Below are 22,089 nucleotides of genomic sequence, written 5' to 3' on the forward strand. Positions count from 1 at the left end.
CAGTCCACAGTGGAAGGACTGTATCAGTTTATTGATTTGTGATGTTGGATACTTTGCTTGTTCCCACTTCTCCCTCCCTCTCTCTTTTCTTCCCTCATTATCCCCTCCATCCATTCCTTCTCCCTCCTACCTTCCTTTCTTTGTTTACTTTCCTATATTTCCCTCCACCCTCCATATTTCAAGTATATCTTTTCAATGGCTATCATAGCCTTGGTTTTGTGTTATGTACAACAAAGTCAGCACTGGACCATGAGACAGTCTTACTGCAATTCATTCCCAAACAGACTAAATCCCTAACGAAAAATCATTGTTCTTCTTAGAGAATGCTTCTTTTCTGTTGAAAACAATCCTAAAAAGAGGGAAGGAAGATGGACAATAAGACAAATGGAGGACAGAGCCAACATGAAGAAAACAAAAGGGGGGTTACCAGTCACTCCTCCTCAGGTGAAACTACAGTTGAACATTAGTTCAGATAGAGCCTTGAATAGCACATCAGGGAATTTTCAGATGTCAAATGTCACATCCTGGCACACCAGGAGAGATGGGAAAGAATTAAACCACTCAACTTGAAGAATAAAAACTGCCAAGGTGTTTGACGACTTTGGTGCCACTACTCTGATTTGACTTGAAGCTGAAACTAACAGTTTTCAGTATCCCTCTTGCCAAAGAACTCTTCAATGTCCCCTTATGTCAAATATCTGAGATATATTTTATGCTCTGAAAAATAAATCCTTTCCTTTCAACAGACTTCTTCCCTTATAAATGGCTATGCTGGTGAAGACTAGACTCATCCCAGAGGAAATAAATCAACAGACTTGACCTCTTTTGCTTCTGTGCATTACAGATGTTCAGTATCTGAGAGCCTGCTCTATCATATGCCCACATGACCAGGGCCAGGGCTTTGGGGATTAATCACCTGAGAGAAACTGGGCCTAAAGGTTCTTGTTTCTGATGAGCAGGTGATATTTCGAAATAGCATCTCTTGTCCAGTCTTCAAGATCTGTTGTTCCAAGGTGACAATTTTAACCTCTGTTTTTCCTGACTCATCCCCTTAGTGCCAAAGTCTACTGTAAACTTAAGCTGCTTTAGGCATTCCATCATTCTCATACATACTATTCCTTGGGACAAGCTGATACCTTGAGAGCAAGATGACATCTAAGATTGCTTGTGCTGCTGCTGCTGAGTTTGCAACAGTGCTGCTTTCTATGGCTCAAAGTAAGTCACAAGGACCACTCATACTTGAGAAAAGGGAAAGTTTCTGGGAGAGCTGCAAGGTCAGGTCACAAAGAAACCTGGGTACAGGGTGCACATTAAAACACGGCTGCTTTAATAAGCCATCTCCCTGAAGCAAATCCATTTTGAACAATTCCAGTTTTCACTACCAGAGAAAGACTCTGCATGAGGAGAGTGAAGGGTCATGCGATAAGACATTCATTGCACACAAAACAACTGTGGAAACACATCACCAAACTTTTTTTTTTAATTTTTTTTATTGGGTATTTATTTCATTTACATTTCCAATGGTATCCCAACGCTTAATGGCTCAATAATACAGATGGAGGCGAACTGTAGAGATTCTCCCTGCAGAATAGTATGCCGTATTTTTAAATGAGATATTACTATGCACTAGCATGTTCAGATCTTCTGTGATAAAATAAGCAAGTTACAAGTCAGCACACATGTGAAAAATAAAAGTGCAAGATTGGTAAACATATCTATAGGTAAATATATAGATCCCTGTCCATGAGCTTCTACAGTAACTGTACAACCCTGGGTAACACTAGGCTAGTGGTTCTCAGCCAGGAGTAATTTACACCACCAGATAGTGTGCCATATTTAGGAAGATATTTGTTGTTGTTTTTACTGTTGTTGTTGTTGTCATGACTCCAGGCAAGTGGGACATTGCTGTTGGAATCTAATTCATGGATGGTGGATATCTGATTAAATGTCTCATGGTGTAGGAAAACAGCAAGGTACCACTAAGAATTATGCAGCAAAATTATTAATTGTGCTAAGGTTGAGAAGGGCTCCTTTTAGTCACAGGATATATTGAAACCCAGACATGCTGAGTGTGTATTACATATCATGGTTGCATATCTAATAGGTAGTCTCTACTTGACCTGTATAAAATACTGTTTAGGAGGTACACACTCAAGCTTGACCCTCCCTCCCACACTGGTCTTCCACTTGTCAGAACTTGGCAACTCTCCCGTGAGAACTCATTTGTCTCTCTTCTCCCATCCACTCCGGGAACAGGACCTGTCAGCTCTACCTCAAAGCCATGACCTGAACGGACTATTTATACCCTTTGCTGTTTTGCTATCGTCAGAATCAGGTCATCTTCACTTTGTCTCTAAACCACAGGAGGACGGTAAGGTGGGTGAGAGAGCCTGCAATCTTGTGGCCAGAAAGGTGGGTTATAGAAAGGATGAACAGTCTCAGGGGAGCCTCTGAGGGAGTGTCAGCCAGGAATAGAGCATAGACACTGGCCTCGTTTTGATAGTTGAAGAAAATGTTAAATTAGATGAATAGAGAGCTTTCCTTGGGAAGGCAGCCAACTGATTTTCAGGGAGCCTGAGCTGGATTTTTCTTTTTTTTTTTTTTTTTTTTTTTGCATGGGATAATCTGACATTGTGAGCTGGATTTAGTTAGAGGGTACAGTATGCTTATTGTCAGGGTAGCTCTATGATCCATTTGCTATGGCAACATGGAGACTGTCTGGTGCTCTTAGGGAAAGGAAAGAGACTTAGACCAAGGAAGACATTCTGATTGGGTTGGGGGTTTTATGCTCAGCCTTGAGTAGAGTGAAGTAAAAGATAGGCCTTAAAGTGTAGGTCAGAGGTCAGTTCCCACTCTGTTAACTCTGGGAAAACATCAGCAGGGTTCATTTCTTCATGTGCAAACTGGGTTTTCTAGTTTTGGATATAAGACATTGCTTTTCCTACCATCCCTGTTGGATGGAGGTTTCTTCACTTTATGTGTTCATACTTGGTAGGGCTTGGAACTGGGTACTGCTATGGGAAAGCTTAGAAGACAATAGAATACCATACTGCAATTGAGAGAATGAGAATGTAGCTCTCACCTCAGCATCACTCACACTCACACAAGCTTAGCAAGTAACCAAGAGGGTGGATAAAGTCTCAATTAGCTTTCATATGAGATCATCCTTTCTATCCCTGCATTGCATAGCTTTTATAACTCCAGCACTTCAGCTCTGGGTTACCACCCACAGTCATCTAGTGACTATTTCTTTCACCATCCTGGGGAAATATAACCACCCCCCACCTACACATACACACAGCCCTCGACCTTGTGCCCTCTGATTTGCCTTCATTTCTTTTCGCCATTATACTCTTGACTTGTCACTCGATAAAATGGACACTTTATGAAAGCAGTGGCGTTACTGCTGTTAGGGGCTTTATACCTAAACCCTATAACTTAGTGCTTTGCACATGGCAAGTTCCAATGGCTGTAATTGCTGAATGGACAAATAAAATGTGATGGCTAAATGAAGTAAAATAAGCCATTCTTTTGCTAAAATGCAAACTACACAATATGCTTTCAGTAAAGTGGGTTATAGCTGTAGTATGGCTATTCCCTTCAGCAGCCTCACACAAATCATTCATTCATCACACTTCTTTTGAGTTAGTTTTAGTTTTACATGTTCTATTGAGTGCATGGCATGAAGTTCTTTGTTTTGAAGTATGTAGTTAGGATGTTTGAAGTATGTAATTAGTGGCTTTTGGTTCTTTACCCAATTGTGCAAGCACCACTTGGTTTATTTTTAGAATGCTCAGAGAGAAATTTTGGTTTTTTTAGCAACCTTTTCCACAGTCTTGACTATAGTCACTGCATTCTATAGATTTTTACCTACACTGGATGTTTGTTTATTTTTGGATGTACATGTTCTTTATGTTTAAGTGTTACCAGGGGAGGGGTATGTGCACACATCTGTGCATAAAAGTGATGCAGCTAAAGGAGGGCACTGGGTGTTGGCTCTAGCTGTCTTTACTCTGTTTCCTAGAGACAATTTCTCTCTCTGGTGCTCACTATTCTATGGCTAAGATGCCTGATCAGCAAGTTCAGAGATGTTCCTGTCTCTAGTCTGCCCAGAGAGAGAGAGTTTTATACATGTGTGGCCCCAAGCAGCTTTCATGTGGGTGCGGTTACCCTGAATTCAGGTCCTCATGCTTGTGTGATAGGCACTCTTACTTACTGAGCCATCCCTCTAGTCTCTCTAATAGATGCTTTTTCAAACAAAATGGTGAAATGCATGCCTTTTTATACCTGACTACTTCTATTTACAATGTGATCAACATTCATTTATGCTACAGACTGTAACAGTATATCAGTCCTGTTTATAGTGGGAAAACATTACAGCATATTGAAACACATGTCTATACAAAAGCTTGCAGACACATGCTCATACACTGATGTTAGCTCATCTCATTATTCATAATAACTGAAGGTGAAATGGCCCAGGTGGTTACATGTTAATGAATAGATTGTTTATTGAAGTCTGAGCTCCTTGGTCATAAGAGCTGTGTCTTTAAAAATATTACTATACATTATTGTTGTATAAATGTATGCACATGAGAGCATGCCTGTCACAGTACAGGTGTGGCAGTCAGAAACCAACTGTCAGGAATCAGTCCTCTCCTTCCACATTTATATGAGTCCCTGAGATCAAGCTTAGCTTGACAAGTTTGGGTAGCAAAGTTCCTTTTTTTTTTTGCTCTGAGACATCTTGATGGGCTAGAGCTAGAACTATGTATTATTTAAAATATGTTTGTATATAACAGGCTTAGTTAAATGCTTGAAGGAAGGAAGGAAGGAAGGAAGGAAGGAAGGAAGGAAGGAAGGAAGGAAGGAAGGAAGGGAGGGAGGGAAGGAGGGAGGGAGGAAGGAATGGCTGCTCCTACTATAAGATGATTACATCTTGTTATCATAATAGAAATGATGATATTAAGGATGATGGAACTTAGTGTTTGATTTAACTTGGCTAAGCTTCTGATTTTTTTTTCTGGACTTCAGTTCCCTTATTAACACACTGCATCTGACAGTGATAGTTAAAATGAGATTGAATGTGACCATGGATAACTTATTCTTATGTATAACTTAGTTCATTGAGACTGTCTCTACCATGCACAGCCTTACAGCAGGTAATAAGTAGGCCATTAAGCTGTGGACCAGTAACTGAAAGTGAAGTGTAAAGTGCTGAAGAATTTTATCAAGTGAATTCCTAGTTCTGTAGGATCTAAAGGTACATTTGTTCTCTTGTATAGCATTAAATTAGTTACATAATATTTTAGTATTATAACTCTCTAAGGTAAAACTGAGGTTGAAGCTCATTTACTTTAGGATCATAATGCTCACTCCTGTGTCCTTAATGTCAACAAAAGTCACTCAATTACAAGTTTGAAAGGCAACATGGTATCTTTATTGTTATGACTTCAATGACAAGCAGTGTAGTGCTCCATTAATGTTTCGAATATGGCTAAATAAAGATATTATATTTTATATAAAAGAATCCTCTAGGTTCACTATGAAATTGAGAACCCAATGTTCAATAAATCTTGCAAACTATAACCATATCAAAGACAAGGGTGAGGATTATGAAAGGAGAGTGTGTCCTGGGGAACTAAGAGAATCTCTAACTCAACTTTCTGAAGAAAGGTAGACTCTTGTACAGACTGATCCCTTCTCACTAAGACTATCCTGTCCCATAGACCATTTTCTTATGCTGCAGGAGAAAGTGCAGTTGTGGGAAATCAAATATTTAACCCACAATATTTTCTACTAAGGAAAAAAAGCAGGTCATTTGTGGTGAGGACAGAGACAGTCATTTTATCCAGTATTTCTCAACAACAACAAAAAAAATAAATAACTAGCCAGTCTTTGCGGCTGAGCCTTGGAGAAAGCAACCTCAAAACCATATGGCTGATGGGAACAAGAGACTAATTTCATCTGTCAAATGATAGGCTTGGATGAGATAATAGTCACCCTCACATCTCCCAGCTTGTAGCATTCTGTGGCTTTTTCAAGAAATCCCACTGAGGGAGATGTGCAAAGTCACAGCACTTAGGGTCCAGGCGTGCCATGGGAGGTCCAGACAATGCCCCTGAGGTCTCCTGTAGGGTTCTGACTGGTTTTGCAGTTACATGGTGCCAGCTTCTCTCTTCTGACCAGGACAGAGCCCTCCTCTGTTCACACTGGATCACCAATGTCACACAGGGATGAGGCTGCCCAGGAATGTGCTGCACATGTTCTCTCATGCTTATACTCTAGTGATCGAACTCCACATGCATGGATTTCTATTGAGCTTTGAGTTTGTGTTATGAACTCAGTATGGCCCAACTATTATTAACATGGTGTTCTCACTCTTCTTTAACCTGCTCCTGTCATACTCTGTTCTCTTGATTCCAGTAGTTTCCTTGGTAAGGTTACAATACTAGAAATGATTTACCCCAAATCATCACTGCCACCGTACAACTATCACTACACCACCACCACCACCACCACACAATTTCCACCATTACCACCACCACCCAACCACCACCACACAATTACCACCATTACCACCACCACCCAACCACCACCACACAATTACCACCACCACCACTACCACCACCCAACCACCACCACACAATTACCACCACCACCACCACCACCACCACCACCACCACCACCACCACAACCACCACTACAGGTAGCCTTGGGTATTGTAGAAACCACAGGAAGTTCTTTATAATAAATAAATTAATTAAATACCCAAGTCACTGCTTCCCCTCCCTTGTCTCTTCCCAGTAACTCACTTTCCCCTCTTTTCACTCCATCCCCCTCTCTTTTTCCTTAGAGAAGAGAAGGCCTCCCATAGATATCAACCTGCCTTGGAATATCAAGTTGCATTAGTCTAGGTACATCTTCTTCTATTGATTCTAGACAAGGCAGCCCAGTTAGGGAAAAGAAGTCCAAAGACAGGCAACAGAGTCAGAGACTGCCTTTGCTCCAGTTGTTAGGGGTCTCATATGGAGACCAAGCTGAATAACTGTTACATATATGTAGAGGGCCTAGGTCCATCCCATGCATGCTCTTTGGTTGGTGGTTCAGTCTCTTTGGCCCCATATGGGCCTACATTAGTTCATTCTGTAGATTTTCTTATGGTATATTTGATCCCTCTGGCTCCTCCAATCCTTTATCTCCTTCTTGCAGAAGATTCCCCTGGCTCCAACTAATGTTTGGCTGTGGGTCTCTGCATCTGTTCCCAACAGCTGCCGGGTAAATCCTTTCAGAGGACAGTATGTGCTAGGCTCCTGTCTGCAAGTATAGGAGCATATCATTAATAGTGTCAAGGGTTGGCTCTCTCTCATGGATTAGTCTCAAGTTGGACCAGTTATTGGTTGGCCATTCCTTCAATTTCTGCTCCATCTTTATTGCAGCATATCTTGTAGGCAGGAAAAAAATGTGAGTTGAAAGTTTTGTGGGTGGGATGGTGTCCCCTATCCCTCCATTGGAAGTCTTACCTAGTTATAGGAGGTGGCCATTTCAGGTTCTATATTCCCTTTTGCTAGGAGTCTTAGCTAGGATCACCATCATAGGTTCTTAGGAGTTTTGCTTGTCCTAGGTTTCTAGTTCATCCCAGAAATGTTCCTTCAACCCCCACTAACCCCGGTTTTCTTTCCCACATCTCTTGGAACTTGGTCCCTCCTATTCCCTTCCTAACTCCTGTCCTAACCAGTTACCTCCCTCCTTCCACCCCCAATATCTCTTTCTCTCAGTGAGATTAAATCATCCTTCTCTAGGTCTTCCTGCTTCTTTGGGATTGCATCATGACTATCCTGTACTTTATGACTACTTATAAGTGAGTACAAGTGTGTCTTTCTGTGTCTGAGTTATCTCATTCAGGATGATGTTTTTTTAGTTCCATCCATTTGTCTTCAAATTTCATGATGCCTTATTTTGAATAGCCGAGTAGTATTCTAATTTGTAGATTTATCACATCTCACTTATCCATTCTCTAGTTGAGGGACATTGGCTATTATCAGAGCTATGAGAATGTGAGCTAGGCACTGAAATGTAGAATACAAATGTGTGCTGGTCTCCAGGGAGGCACGCTATAGGGGGAGCTGGTAGAAGCCAGCAGATGTGAACAAGGCTATCTTTGCTTCTAGAGGGCATGAACAGAGGGTGGAACTAGGAATAGTGTCCTGTTCCTTTTTGTCACCTCCCAAATCTCCTTGGTAAAAGACTTTAGTGAGGAGTGAACAAGGAGCCTGGGATGTTTTTCAGAACCACAGCTTCAGCATCTCAAAGCATAAAGATGGATGCCCCACCCCCTCACAAGGCTGAAAGAGAGACAGAGAGTAAATAATGAGGGAAACTCTTCTGGTTAAGAAGGATTACAGAGACGTGGCCCCACGGTGATGTGGGGCAGTAATCCCTGTCATTTGAAGCCTGTTTTCAGTATGATTTCCAGTAACACTCATGTAAGAAACTGCAGCTTGTGCAGAACCTATGTGGAAAATACCTGGTGCCAGTGTAAAAAGTGACTCCAAGGTCACAGTGTTCCTGTGTTCCCAGCACATGGAGCCCAGGATTTATTTTAGTTTTTGCCTCCTTTTTTTTTCTTCTTTTTTTATTTTTCAGTCCTTTATTCCAAGATTGCCTTCTGGGCCCAATGCCCCCTTGGCTCAGATGCTCAAAAACAGCCATTACTATAAAGTCTGCCCCTCCTCAGGCCTTGCTGTCAAATTGCATAGCCACACCCTACTCTTCCAGATTCCACTGTTCCATGTGTCCCTCTACTGTTATATAGCAGAGGCCTTCACTGTCTCCAGCCCTTCTTCAATTTCTGTTGTTTTTTTCTCTTCTGTTAAATATGATACTTTAGTGGATGTCTCTGGATTTGCTTTTAGCTGTATACTCTTCTCCTAGAATCCACATATATAAGGAATATGTTATAATAAATAGTGACGTTGGCATTTCTTGGCTGGTTAAATGTTTACATTCTTCAAAGATCTTTTTAGTATATTATTTGACTCAAAATTTATTTTGGGGGGAGATACAGGCTTTTGGATTCAAGTAATCACATTTAACTTCCATCCAGTTAAATGATAATAGCATTAAGTCTAAATTAATTTCTAAAACTATGGAATTGATCTTGAATCTCTACTTTAACTTAAGGCTATGACCAAAGTTTGCTAGGAAGATTAAATGATACAAGCTGTGTGCTTTATCTACCACATAATAGGATGGAGTAAATGTTAGTTCTTTTTACTCAAGTAAAAGTAGGATACTTTACTTGTCTAAAAGGTGAGACCCTTTAATGGGTAGAGGAGCTCACTGCTTATCCCAGTGATCTGATCTGGGTTCCAGGCATGCACATTGTAGGAGGAGATATCTAATGCCAGCTAGTTGGTTTCCCAGCTTCCACATCTGAGCTGTGGAGTGTGCTCCTACTGCTGGAGTAAATAAATATAATTTTTAGAGGGAAAGTAGGTAAAGACATGGAAGCACTAAAACTGGCCATAGAGTGGATCACATATGAATAGTTTGAAGAACAGCCTATTTCAAAGACATCTTTTCTGTTCCTGTGGGAAATAGGATGAGTTCAGTCTTTGTGGTAGCTTTATCTATTCAATTAACCAAGGTGTAGATGTAGTGTCTGCACACAGCAGAGAGGAGACATTAGGAGCAAAGTACAGGGCAGGGACAATAAGGGATAGTCTTAAGGGGAAGGAAGGTTTTGTACTGAACAGGCAACCTAGAGTCAGACTGTGCCTTGAAGGCTGGTCCAAACTTACATTGTTTTTTTCTTTAGATAACAGAAAATCCAAATCTGAAAGGGCAAGAAAACAAAGAATCTTGTTAAACAGATTCCACATTTTATATCCAAAAACTTGTCCTTAATAAATGACAGGTGATGAGACTGACAGACAAGAAAGATTCAGGGGCATTTGCCTTTGATTATTCTTTTTCCCCTGTCTCTAGATAACTCTGGAAAGGATACACTTAATGTAATGGCTAGTGATGGTTCCTGTGTTTTCATTCACATTGAAAACGCTTGCCATTGTTTACTTTAAACATCAAAAAATGATATCAATAGGCAATAGTAATACTGTAGAGAGGGGAGGAGATGATGAGGAGAGGAGAGGAAAGGAGAGGAGAGGAGATGATGAGGAGAGGAGAGGAGATGATGAGGAGAGGAGAGGAGAGGAGAGGAGAAAGGATTCCATTTTAATATTATTTTGGTAGCATTTTCATCTAGAGTTTACTTCTAACAGAACCAGCACTCTGCTTACAGTGAAAACTGCATAAAGAGATCAGGAAGACCAGGGTAAGAGGTATGATGAAAAAAGCATAGCCAAGTAATGTGCTCTCAAGGTGGGGGTAGTAGAACTTTAGCAAAACCATTTAAGAAGTCACACAATAGTTTGAGGAGTATTGGTATTAGGTCTTCTTTGAAGGTCTGATAGAACTCTGCACTAACCCCATCTGGTCCTGGGCTTTTTTTGGTTGGGAGACTATTAATGACTGTTTCTATTTCTTTAGGGGATGTGATGGTTTGTATATTCTTGGACCAGGGAGTGGCATCATCTGGAGGTGTGGCCTAGTTGGAATAGGTGTGTCCACTGTGGGTTTGGACTAAAGACTCTCATCCTAGTTGCCTGGAAGTCAGTCTTCCACTAGCAGCCTTTGGATGAAGATGTAGAACTCTCAGCTCTACTTGTGCCATGCCTGCCTGGATATTTCCATGCTTCCACCTTGATGATAATGGACTGAACCTCTAAACCTGTAAGCCAGCCCCAATGAAATGTTTTTATAAGACTTGCCTTGGTCATGGTGTCTGTTCAGAGCAGTAAAACCCTAACTAAGATAGAAGTTGGTACCAGGGACTGGGGTATTGCTGTAATAGGCCTGACCATGCTTTTATTTGAAAAAATGTGGATTTTGGGACTTTGGATTTGGAACACAATGAAATGCTTTAAATGGGGATTAATGGATCATCCTAGTAGAAATATGGAAGACTTTGTTGCTGGGAGTAATTTGAACTGTGTTAACCTGGGCCAAGAGATTTCAAAAGAGAATATCAGAATGTGGCATAAAGACTATTTTTGTGGTATTTTTATGAAGAATGTGGCTACTTTTTGCCCTTGACTGAAAAGTCTGCCTGAGACTAAGGTGAAGAGCCTCAGATTAATTGCAGTGACAAAGGAAGTTTCAAAAAAGCTCAGCAGAGACTTTGTTCTCTGGTTAAGTCTCACAAAGAGAAGTTTGAACAAGCATAGCAAGCCTTTTGTAGTAGCAACTGATGACTTTTGTGGCTTACCTAAGAATTTGTTATTATGTCTCTCATTTCATTTCTGATTTTGTTAATTAGAATACTGTCCCTGTGCCTTCTAGTTAGTCTGGCCAAGGGTTTATCTATCTTGTTAATTTTCTCAAAGAACCAGCTCCTGGTTTGGTTGATTCTTTGTATAATAGTTCTTTTTGTTTCCACTTGGTTGATTTCAGCCCTGAGTTTGATTATTTCCTGCTGTCTACTCCTCTTGGATAAATTTGCTTCCTTTTGTTCTAGAGCTTTTAGGTGTGCTGTTAAGCTGCTAGTCTGTGCTCTCTCTAGTTTCGTTTTGGAGGCACCCAGAATCATGAATTGTTTTCTTAGAACTGCTTTCATTGTGTTCTATAAGTTTGGGTATGTTGTGGCTTCATTTTCATTAAACCCTAAAAAGTCTTTAATTTCTTTATTTCTTCCTTGACCTAGTTATCATCTAGTAGAGTGTTGTTCAGCTTCCACATGTATGTGGGTTTTCTATTATTTATGTTGTTATTGAAGATCAGACTTAGCCCATGATGATCTGATAGGATGCATGGGATTGTTTCAATATTTTGTATCTGTTGAGGCCTGTTTTGTGACCAATTATATGGTCAATTTTGGAGAAGGTACCATGAGGTGCTGAGAAGAAGGTATATCCTTTTGCTTTAGGATAAAATGTTCTATAGATATCCATTTGTTTCATAACTTCTGTTAGTTTCACTGTGTCTCTGTTTAATTTTTGTTTCCATGATCTGTCCATTGACAAGAGTGGGGTGTTGAAGTCTTCCACAATGATTGTGTGCAGGACAATGTGTGCTTTGAAATTTAGTAAGGTTTCTTTTATGAATGTGGATGCCCTTGCATTTGGTACATATATGTTCAGAATTGAGAGTTCATATTTCATGAGTATGAAGTGTTCCTCCTTATCTTTTTTGATAACTTAAGTTGCAAGTCAATTTTATTCAATATTAGAATGGCTACTCCAGCTTGTTTATTGGGACCATTTATTTGGAAATTGTTTTCCAGCCTTTTACTCTGAGGTAGTGTCTCTCTTTGTCACTGAGGTGGGTTTCCTGTATGCAGCAAAATGTTGGGTCCTGTTTATGTAACCAGTCTGTTAGTCTATGTCTTTTTATTGGGGGAATTGTGTCCATTGATATTAAGAGATATTAAGGAAAAGTAATTGTTGCTTCCTGTTATTTTTGCTGTTAGATTTTGAATTCTGTTCATGTGGTTATCCTTTTTTAGGTTTGTTGAAAAGTTACTTTCTTGCTTTTTCTAGGGCATAGTTTCCCTGCTTATGTTGGAGTTTTCCCTTTATTATCCTTTGAAGGGCTAGATTTGTGGAAATATAATTGTAAATTTAGTTTTGTCATGGAATACTTTGGTTTCTCCATCTATGGTAATTGAGAGTTTTGCTGTGTCTAGTAGCCTGGGCTGGCATTTGTGTTCTCTTAGGGTTTGTGTGACATCTTCCCAGAATCTTCTGGCTCTCATAGTCTCTGGTGAGAAGTCTGGTGTAATTCTGATAGGTCTGCCTGGGTATGTTACTTGACATTTTTCCCTTACTGCTTTTAATATTCTTTTTTTGTTTTGTATATTTGGTGTTTTGACTATTATGTGATGGGAGGAATTTCTTTTCTGGTCCAGTCTATTTGGAGTTCTATAGGCTTCTTGTATGTTCATGTGCATCTCTTTCTTTAGGTTAGAGAAGTCTTATTCTATAATTTTGTTGAAGATGTTTACTATCCCTTTAAATTGGAAATCTTTGCTCTCTTCTATACCTATTATCCTTAGATTTGGTCTTCTCGTTGTGTTCTGGATTTCCTGGATATTTTGTGTTAGGATCCTTTTGCATTTCACATTTTCTTTTATAGTTGTGTTAATGTTTTCTATGGTATCGTCTACACCTAAGATTCTCTTCTCTATCTCTTGTATTCTGTTGGTGATGCTTGCATCTATTACTGCTGATCTCTTTCCTAGATGAACCATATCTCCTTAAACCTCAACTTGAAATCAGCTTTTATCTCCTTAACTTCACTCTTGAGAAACTCAAGTGGTCCAGGCTTCATAGGCTTCCACAGGATTTTTCTACTGGATGCTAATTTGGGTATCTACTTATTTCAGGTACCAAGGTAACAGGGTTACACTAAGATGGTCTCAGAGGTGTGTCTTCAGCCCAAGACAAGGCATGAGTGGATCCACAAGACAAAATTTATATGTATAGAAAAATAAAGGTGACTTGGAAATTTGCTTAAGCAAATTTAAAATAATCATTATTTTCCTTGTTGTAGCTAATATTGCTGTTTTGAAAATTCTGAAATGAATTTTTCTTTTAAATATTGTGTCTTATATTTGCCAAGATAATGATAAATAGCCTTCCACTCTCTATGAAAGACATGTGTTCTGGACTCAGAAATTCCTTTTTTTGTTTTGATCCCTTTAGTTATTTTCCAGTAGCAGGATAGAGAAAAGGAGCATGCCCAAACCCTCAGCCCACATTCACTACCAGGAAACTCTGAAATAAACAAGTCCCCAAGATTCTCTCTACATGTGTTTTGGGGACACAAGTGACTTGGATATGACAGATCCAGCTTTTGTTATGGACGGTGAGCCAGCATATTTTTAATTTGGCTACTGAATTTGGTGAAGTATGTTTTCTTTCTTTCTCTAATAAAGTGCAGATGGTTTTTCTCCTAGAACCCCTGTTTCCAAAGATGTGTTTGAGTATGGACCTCTTCTTTGAGGATAGGAATAGATTTGTAATGAAGTTTTCTTGAAAGTTATCTTTGATCTTCCTTCTAAACAAGTTTGTAGACTGACTCATTGGGTTTACTGAGGACATATTACATAAGTATATGAGAAGATATGAAGAGCAGGTTTGGTCTTTAGTTAATTCTTATACATCTGCTATTACTTAGAATGGCTATATATACTGAGTGACAATATAGGTTAAAACAGTATTAGGATTTGGACTGTAGCCCTAGCTATGTGTATTTGGCTTATTCTGCATAACTGCCCTGCTCCTGTGTTTGGTGCAAAGGTTGATCATTATGATTCCCAGTTTGAGCCCTGAGTGTGTAACTTTTTATTTCTATGACTTTGGGGCATTTACTCACAATGCTGTAATTCCCTTATTAATACAGCTAAGTTGACCACTGTCATGAATTTATATAAGAAATTATGAACCTCTGTGAGTTCATATTTATGAAACACTTGAGAAGAGTTTGAGAGATGCTAAATCCAGTGTAGATGTAAACTACTATTACAATATTTTTATGGTACTGTCTCTTACCGGAAGAGTGAGACTTTTTTCCCTAGGGAAAAATGACTAGGCTCTGGAGTTTGGTGTTACAATGGCCATTTTAACCACAGTCAGTTTGGATTTTAGTTTTTATACCTGTCAATAAGAGAGTACTCTCATGTCCAGTTTACTGTGTGTGTGACTTATAAAATCACAAACGTACAAACACATAGTGAACTCTAAAATGCTTTATAAATATGAGTTTATTAGTTCAAACTCTTTACTCAAAAAATGAAAATCAAATTAACTTATTTCAAAAAGTTCCCCTTTTATTGGATTGTTATGACAGCACTCTACGAAATAGCTGCCCTACAGGAAAAGACTTAAGTTTGGAGACTGTAACTGATGGCCATTACAAGTAGATTCTGCTGTTCACCCCAGCTGGCATCTCAGATGCCCATGCCCTCCTTTCCTTCTTCATGTAACAAGAAAGGAGAGAAGGAAGTGCAGAGGAGGAGGAAGACAGCAACAGGAGTCCATGCTAATGTTACTTCATTCAGTCTCCCAAGCTGCCACATATAGAAAATCTCCCAGTAGGCTAGTCTCCTGCATCAGAGTCTTACATTCTAGTTGAATGGCTTCAATTTCCTTCCAACTTTGAGTCCATAGTCAGGCTCACGGGGCTGGATTACTGAAGTCATTTATTTCTCAGACACTACTCTTTCACTTAACAGACACAAGTGAATATATAACCAATACAAGGAGAAAGAAGAGAGATTATAAGCAGACTGGGATACGTGCACATGCACAACCAAACCCTCAAGTTGTCATTATTATTGCTTATATCTCTATGGATAACCATAGTGAGTCTCTTTGTATATCTGAATGCCTAGATTAATTATATCCTTAGCCCTCAAGCTTCTAGCACTTTCTGGTATGTAAAGTTGTAAAGATAATGGTCTTATTAGAAGTTGTCTTGATTTGAGGGAACCCCTATCAGCACAATATGTTTAACCTCTGAACATTGACATTTAGGGCCGGAAAATTCTTTGTTGCGGAGGACTGTCTTGTACATTGTTAGATGTTTACAGCATTCCTGGCTTGTAACACCTCCTCCTTCCTTCTGACAACTAAAATGTCTCCAGATATTGTCAAGTGCAGCCTTGGTGGAAAGTTTCTTCCCCCACTGCTTTTGTAAATAGTTGTCCTAGTAGAGTACAGGTAAGAAGGAATTGCTATTCTTTGACCTACAGGACAGGTTGCAATGTTCTGCATGGCGACACTGGCTTTATTGTTTTCTAGTCTCTCCTTATCCTTCTACACACATACATATATTGCCTTAAAACATCCTATTTCTGGACACTGAAAGGTCACATAGGATGACTAAAGGGTCTAAAGTGTCCCCTTATGCTCATTTGGGATATGTGTTTAGCATTGTTTCTCTTCTACTTCAGTAAAATGGGGAGATATTGTACCTATTTCTTTTCATGTTACCTTAACATATTATGGCATATATTGATGACATTTTGAACTAAGAGATTGGATATATCTCTACCAAGTTCACTAGTTGAATAATCTGTGACTATGACCTTAAGTGTCCTGCAAGTATTTCTCTTGTTCATGGAAGTTAAGACTGAACCACATTTCCTGAGATGTCTGGGAAGCAAGGACAAACACTGATAGACAGCCAGCGGGACCTCTGCTAGTGCTTAATGTTTCTTCTATGTTGCCATTTCTGTGAAGTTCCCGCCCATGAGAAAGAAGGGACCCACATAAGTGGGAAAGCATACAATGAGGCTAGAGCATAGTGTTCAAGGAACTCATATACTAGGAAAAATATGGGCAGTTGTGCAATGCATCAGGTGCAGAATCAATGGCACAACACTGTTACCTAGGGAATTTAGAATGAAAAAAATGTGTCATAGAAAGTGTATCCACATGAGAGCATTATATTTCACTTGTGTTTGAGCTTAGAAAAGCAAGATAGTTGCTGGTACATTTTCTCCAAAACATTGATACTTAAGTCTCATGCTTTTGAATCTGAAGACTGATACCCCAAAAGGATGAGTTAAGAATAATGACCATACATTTGGAGGATTAAAAACAACAGAAATTTGCTAGCAGAGTTGTAGAGGTCAGAAGTATGAAGTCAGAGTCTTAATGGTATGTACTTCATATGAACACCTTAGGAGGGCATCCTGCTCCTTGCTTACTCCAGCTTCTCTTAGCTCCACATGACCCTTGTTTTGTGGCCTAGCCACTCTGATCATTCCCTCTGTGCTCACTTTCTCCTTTCCATACTTGACTTACAAGAGCACTTAGAACCACAGGGATAGTGCAGAATGAAGAGTCTCATATTGACATTTTTTTACTGAATTACACCTGTCCCAAAAGTGATCTTCTAAGCAATCTAAAGGGACACTGCATCAATTCTGACCTTGCTTCTCTTTAGCTGAGCATAATCACATACAACTCTATTGGCCTTTAGTTCCTCAGAATTCCCAAGTATGAAATAAGCAAGTTGGACTTCCAACCATCACTTATCGAGTAAGTCAAATGTTCCTTTAAAATCCCTTAAAATGTTGAGCAACTACTGATTTGCATTCACAACTTGGATTTAAGGCTATAAAGATGGCCAAGTCACTGACCTCCACAAATAAGTCATAGTGTCATGGCCAATAGAGTGGTGTAAAGAAACAAATATCCATCTGAGGTGGATTATAGCACATCATTTCATGTAATGTGTCCAATAAATAAATAACTTGTTACATCATTATTTAGTTATCCTTATAATTTTAATCTAGTATATGAAGCATTGCATATTATAAAGGAGATCTGCTAAATGGTTTCCTCATTCTCTCCCTGACTCAAGGGAAAGCCATTAGGAAATGTGATTGAAGATGAACATTACAATTTTTTTCTCAGTAGATACAAAGTACTAAGAAATTCACAACTGGTCAAATTCTAAGGAATAACTGACTGTGGAATGCTGAACTCCAACTAATACAGCTACACTACAACCCCTACACCTAGGGTTCAGGAGACAGCACAGTAGAGGGAGTGGAGAGATTGCAAGAGTCAGAAGACCAGGACACCTGTTACCACCACTACTTTTCTAAGTCAATATAGGTTTGCTAAACATTTAACTTTGTAACCATAGATACATCTAGCTATCACCTCTCTATAGAGAAGCTTATGTCTGCAGAAGATGGAAAATATCATAGAGATCCACAGCTGGTTAAAATGTAGAAAATAAGTGAGCATATGGAAAGGAGTCCTAGTTGGCACATCTACAGCACAACGAATACTCCCAAGGTGTAGGAAGCATCAAAGGAGAGGAATTAGGAAAGATTCTAAGAGCTGGGGGTCTAGGACATTTGCTGTAAGATGGCATCTTCTAGATGTCACAGGGATGCTGCAACCATGAAATATGAACACTATTGCTGCCTGAACAAAACCTGCATAATGGCATCTCCAAGCCCTCACCTTTACATGAAGACCCACAAGCAATTAATGTCTGCTGAGAGACAGACAGAGAGAGAGAGAGAGACAGAAACAGAGACAGAGAGACAGAGACTTCTCCAACAATGAACCCAGTGATAGGTTGATAGGTTATACAACCCCAACTAGTCAGCCCTAAACATACACCACACACACACACACACACACACACACACACACACACACACACTGAATGGACTCAGTAGCCATTATATTATGTTAATTATATAGTATAGGATAATGTATGAAGGATAACATCTGTATGTTATGTAGTAATATTGAAGAGGAAAGAAGTCACAAATTTAGGAAGGAGTGTGGGTAACATAGGTGGAATTGATAAGGGAAAGTAATATAAATAAAGCATTCATGTATTAAAATCTCAAAACTAAAAATATATATATATATATACCCATCAAACAAATTTACAATAAAGAATACACAAAATGTAAAACCTATATTCTTGAAAGGTATTTGTGTGTGTGTGTGTGTGTATGTGTGTACATACTTGTGTATGTGTATGTATATATAACCCCAATGCCTTTCTTCAGGGATACGACTTTCAGAGAAGAATTGTGACCTCGCATGAATGTCCAAGTGATGACTGTAGAGCCTGTATCAACACTCATTTTAAAAAATAGCAGACTATGGAACCCTGGTGAAGCAATAGGGACACCAATGAACCCACAAAACTTTCAACCCAAAACTTAACTTGTTTATAAGAAATGGAGGAATTGGGGGGCAGGGGGCGGGCATGGACAACCAATGACAAGCCCAACTTGAGACCCATACCACTAACAAGGACCAGTCTCTGACATTATCAATGGTACTCTGTTATGCTTGCAGACAGGAGTCTAGCATGGCTGACCTCTGAGAGATTTCACCCACCAATTGACTCAGACAGATGCAGACACCCACAGCCAAGCAGACAGTGGATGGAGCTAGGGGACTCTTATGGAAGAATAGGAGAAAGAATTGCGGGCCCTAAGGGTATAGGAATTCCACTGGAAGACCAACTTCCTGTGGTCTTCAACATCCATCTTCCTACAGATTCAACCACAGGAAAAATCAGCTAGCCTGGACCCTTGGGGCTCTCAGAGACTAAATCACCAACTGAAGAACATACAAAGGCTGGACCTAGGCCATCCTACTCATGTCTAGCAGATGTGCAGTTTGTCTTCATGTGGCTCCCAAACAGCTGGAGTGAGGGCTATCCCAAAATCTGTTACCTGTATGTAGGATATGTTCTACTAGTTGGGCTGCCTTGTCTGGTCTCAATGGGAGAGGATGTCTAACCTCAGAGAGGCTTGAAGTATCAGGGTATGGAGATACTCAGGGGACCCCCCACCCTCTCAGAGGAGAAAGGAAGGGGGGATGAGGATTGTGGGAGTAGTGACCAGGTATGGGGTAGTGAGCAGGAGGTAAAGTGAATAAGTAATAAGTATAGAAAAAGCAGTCTCTGCCAACTGCATCATTTGTTTTTCCCAAGGTTCAGATTTCCATCCAAAGCAGACTAGAGGTCAGGGCAAGCTGAGGCCCGGCACAATGCCTTTCTCACTGAGCCCTCAGCCTGGTTTGCATTAGTCTCCCTTCCAGCTACTTTGGACTCCACTGGAACCATGTGTCTTTCCATTGCAAATTGAATTTGCGAAACATTCAAAAGCCTTATTTTATTTCTCTAGGATTTCATGTTGCAAATAGACACTAATTACTAAATAGGAATAGTTAGTAAACGGGGCTTTTGCTGACCAAATTACTTTAATACATCCAATAACCAGGCAGGAGCAAAGGAGAAGAAGTTTTTAGCTCCGTGTAGCCTCACCTGCATCCATCCTTGACACAAATTAGGTAAGCAGATAGCAGGGCTACATGGAATAGGCATTCTGGACTGTTTACGTAAGCTGAGAATGGATGGGAATTGAACCAAGGGAGTTGGCTCTCTACTCAGACACTTTTGTCTCTGCTGCTCACACTGCCTTGCTATCCTATTTCATTTCTTCCTGAGGGGATGCCTGTGGGCCTTTATCTTTTAAGTTCCCTTTCTGCCTGCATAATTTTTATGAAATAAAGACTATACTGGCTGAATAAACTAGTTTATTCATTATTTTATGTACTTATTTATTAATATTTATTGTATTTTGTTGTCTTTAAAAATTGTTGTAAAAATATTTATTTGTTTGTTTATTTATTTATTTATTTTATTTTGGTTTTATGAGACAGGGTTTCTCTGTATAGCCCTGGCTGTCCTGCAACTCACTTTGTAGACCAGGCTGGCCTTGAACTCAGAAATCTGCCTGCCTCTGCCTCCAGAGTGCTGGGATTAAAGACGTGTGCCACCATGCCCTGCTGTAAAAATATTTAATATGAGATCTACCCATAGAACAAATTTTTCAAATCTTTCAATACACATCCTATTTAGGTAACTTTGTTGTACAGCAGATGTGTAGAAATTATCTTGCATAACTGAATCTTATCCTTTCACTTGTCCCCCCCTCTCCATTCCTGCCCTCCTCCCCTTTCTTCTTTCTCCTCTTCTTCCCTCTACCCTCCTGCCTCTTCCCTTCTACTCTGCTTCTCACTTTTCCTAAAATCACAATGAACCTTGCTATATGTGGCAGTATGCAGGAACCTTGGGGGATACTGTGGATAATTAAAGATATGGAGTATCTATCTAAATGGCTAAACAACTAAAAACAGAATGAAGAATGTGCCTGACAGGGACTGAGAGGGGGGTGGGAAGCTGCTTCTCATTTCTCACCTTTCCCCTTCCCTTCCTTCCCCTCCCCTCCAATCACCTCCCCTCTTCTTCTGTCCTCCCCTGTGCTTCTCTCCTTCTATATTCCCTTTCCTTCCCTCCTCTTCTTTCTTTTCCCTGTTCTTCCCTTTTCCACCCATCCCTTCCTCTTCCCCTCCCTTACTCACCCCTCTCTTCCTCTCACCTATCTCCATCTTTCTCCTTCCCTCTCCCATGATTCTCTCCTTTTCTTCCCCCTCCACTTTTTCCTTTCTTTGTCTATATTGCAATCCTTCTCCCTCAGTCTCTTGAGTGCTACAGGTAAGATAGCAGCCAGGCCTGGCTCTAACTGAAACTTTCTACCTATTGTACAGCAATTTCTCATCCCCCTCCCAGTCCTTGGCAGCCTCATTCTTCATTCTGTTTTTATGAGTGTAGCCATTTAAACACCCCAATATCTTTAATTATCCACAGAGTCCCCAAGGTTTCTGTATACTGTCACAAATGGTTCATAACGTTTTTTTATCAGGCTGAATACTATCCTATCACCTGAATATCAGCCATGAGCAATTATGTTTCTGCATATGAGCAGTTGAATAGTGTATATTGGCTTGAATAATGGTGTAATAAACATAAAGATGCGTGATTGCATGATTGCCTTGACAGCTTGATTTCTTTTCTTTTACATAGATACCCGGAAATGAGAGTGTGGATGATGTGACTAATCTACTTTTAGGTTTCTGAGTAACTGATTGCATTGTTTTGCATAGCCTCCACACTGTTTTTACCCCACCCGCACCCCAGTAATGTATCATGTTTCCCATCTCTCCCTATACCAACATTTAGCTCTTAATTTTATTTCTTAAAAATATTCTCATAACCATTATGACCTCATAATGTGGCTTGTATTTGCATTGCTCTGATTACCAGTGACCTTTTCTTGTACCCTTCGGCCATCAGCTCATTTTCTTTGTAGAAATTTATTTCTAAGAAGCTCATTTATTTTTCAAATCAGTTATTCTGTTTGTTCACTTTTGAATGGCTTGGGTGCCTTATATATTTGAGATTTTGACTCCTTATCAGATGTGGACTCTGTAAACATTGGCTTTCCATCCTATAGGTTACTTCCTTTCATGCCTCCTCACTTCTCTCCATAGACAGTTTTTACCCCCTCTCTGTGCAGAAGACTTTAGTCCTGCCCTTCCTGGGTCTCCAGCTAGTCCCAGAGATGCCCCCCCCCCACCATTAGGGAATATGGATACTGAAGTGGCTATCTCCTGTAGCCAGTCAAGAAGA

General features: G+C 39.9%; 1 long non-coding RNA gene across 2 annotated transcripts in view; it reads left to right on the forward strand.

The window, feature by feature from the left end:
• The first annotated feature begins 2,219 nt into the window (after positions 1–2,219).
• Gm31115 overlaps positions 2,220–22,089 on the forward strand; it is a 131,839-nt gene continuing 111,969 nt past the window's right edge. Inside the window, exon 1 of one of the 2 annotated variants that reach the window (XR_390647.2) lies at positions 2,220–2,412. This is a non-coding gene — a long non-coding RNA (predicted gene, 31115). The remainder of the gene's footprint in view (positions 2,413–22,089) is intronic. The other variant, XR_001784339.1, reaches the window with a different exon arrangement.

Source organism: Mus musculus, chromosome 4 (genome assembly GCF_000001635.26).
Source record: "Mus musculus strain C57BL/6J chromosome 4, GRCm38.p6 C57BL/6J".
In the NCBI taxonomy this organism is placed as follows: domain Eukaryota; kingdom Metazoa; phylum Chordata; class Mammalia; order Rodentia; family Muridae; genus Mus; species Mus musculus.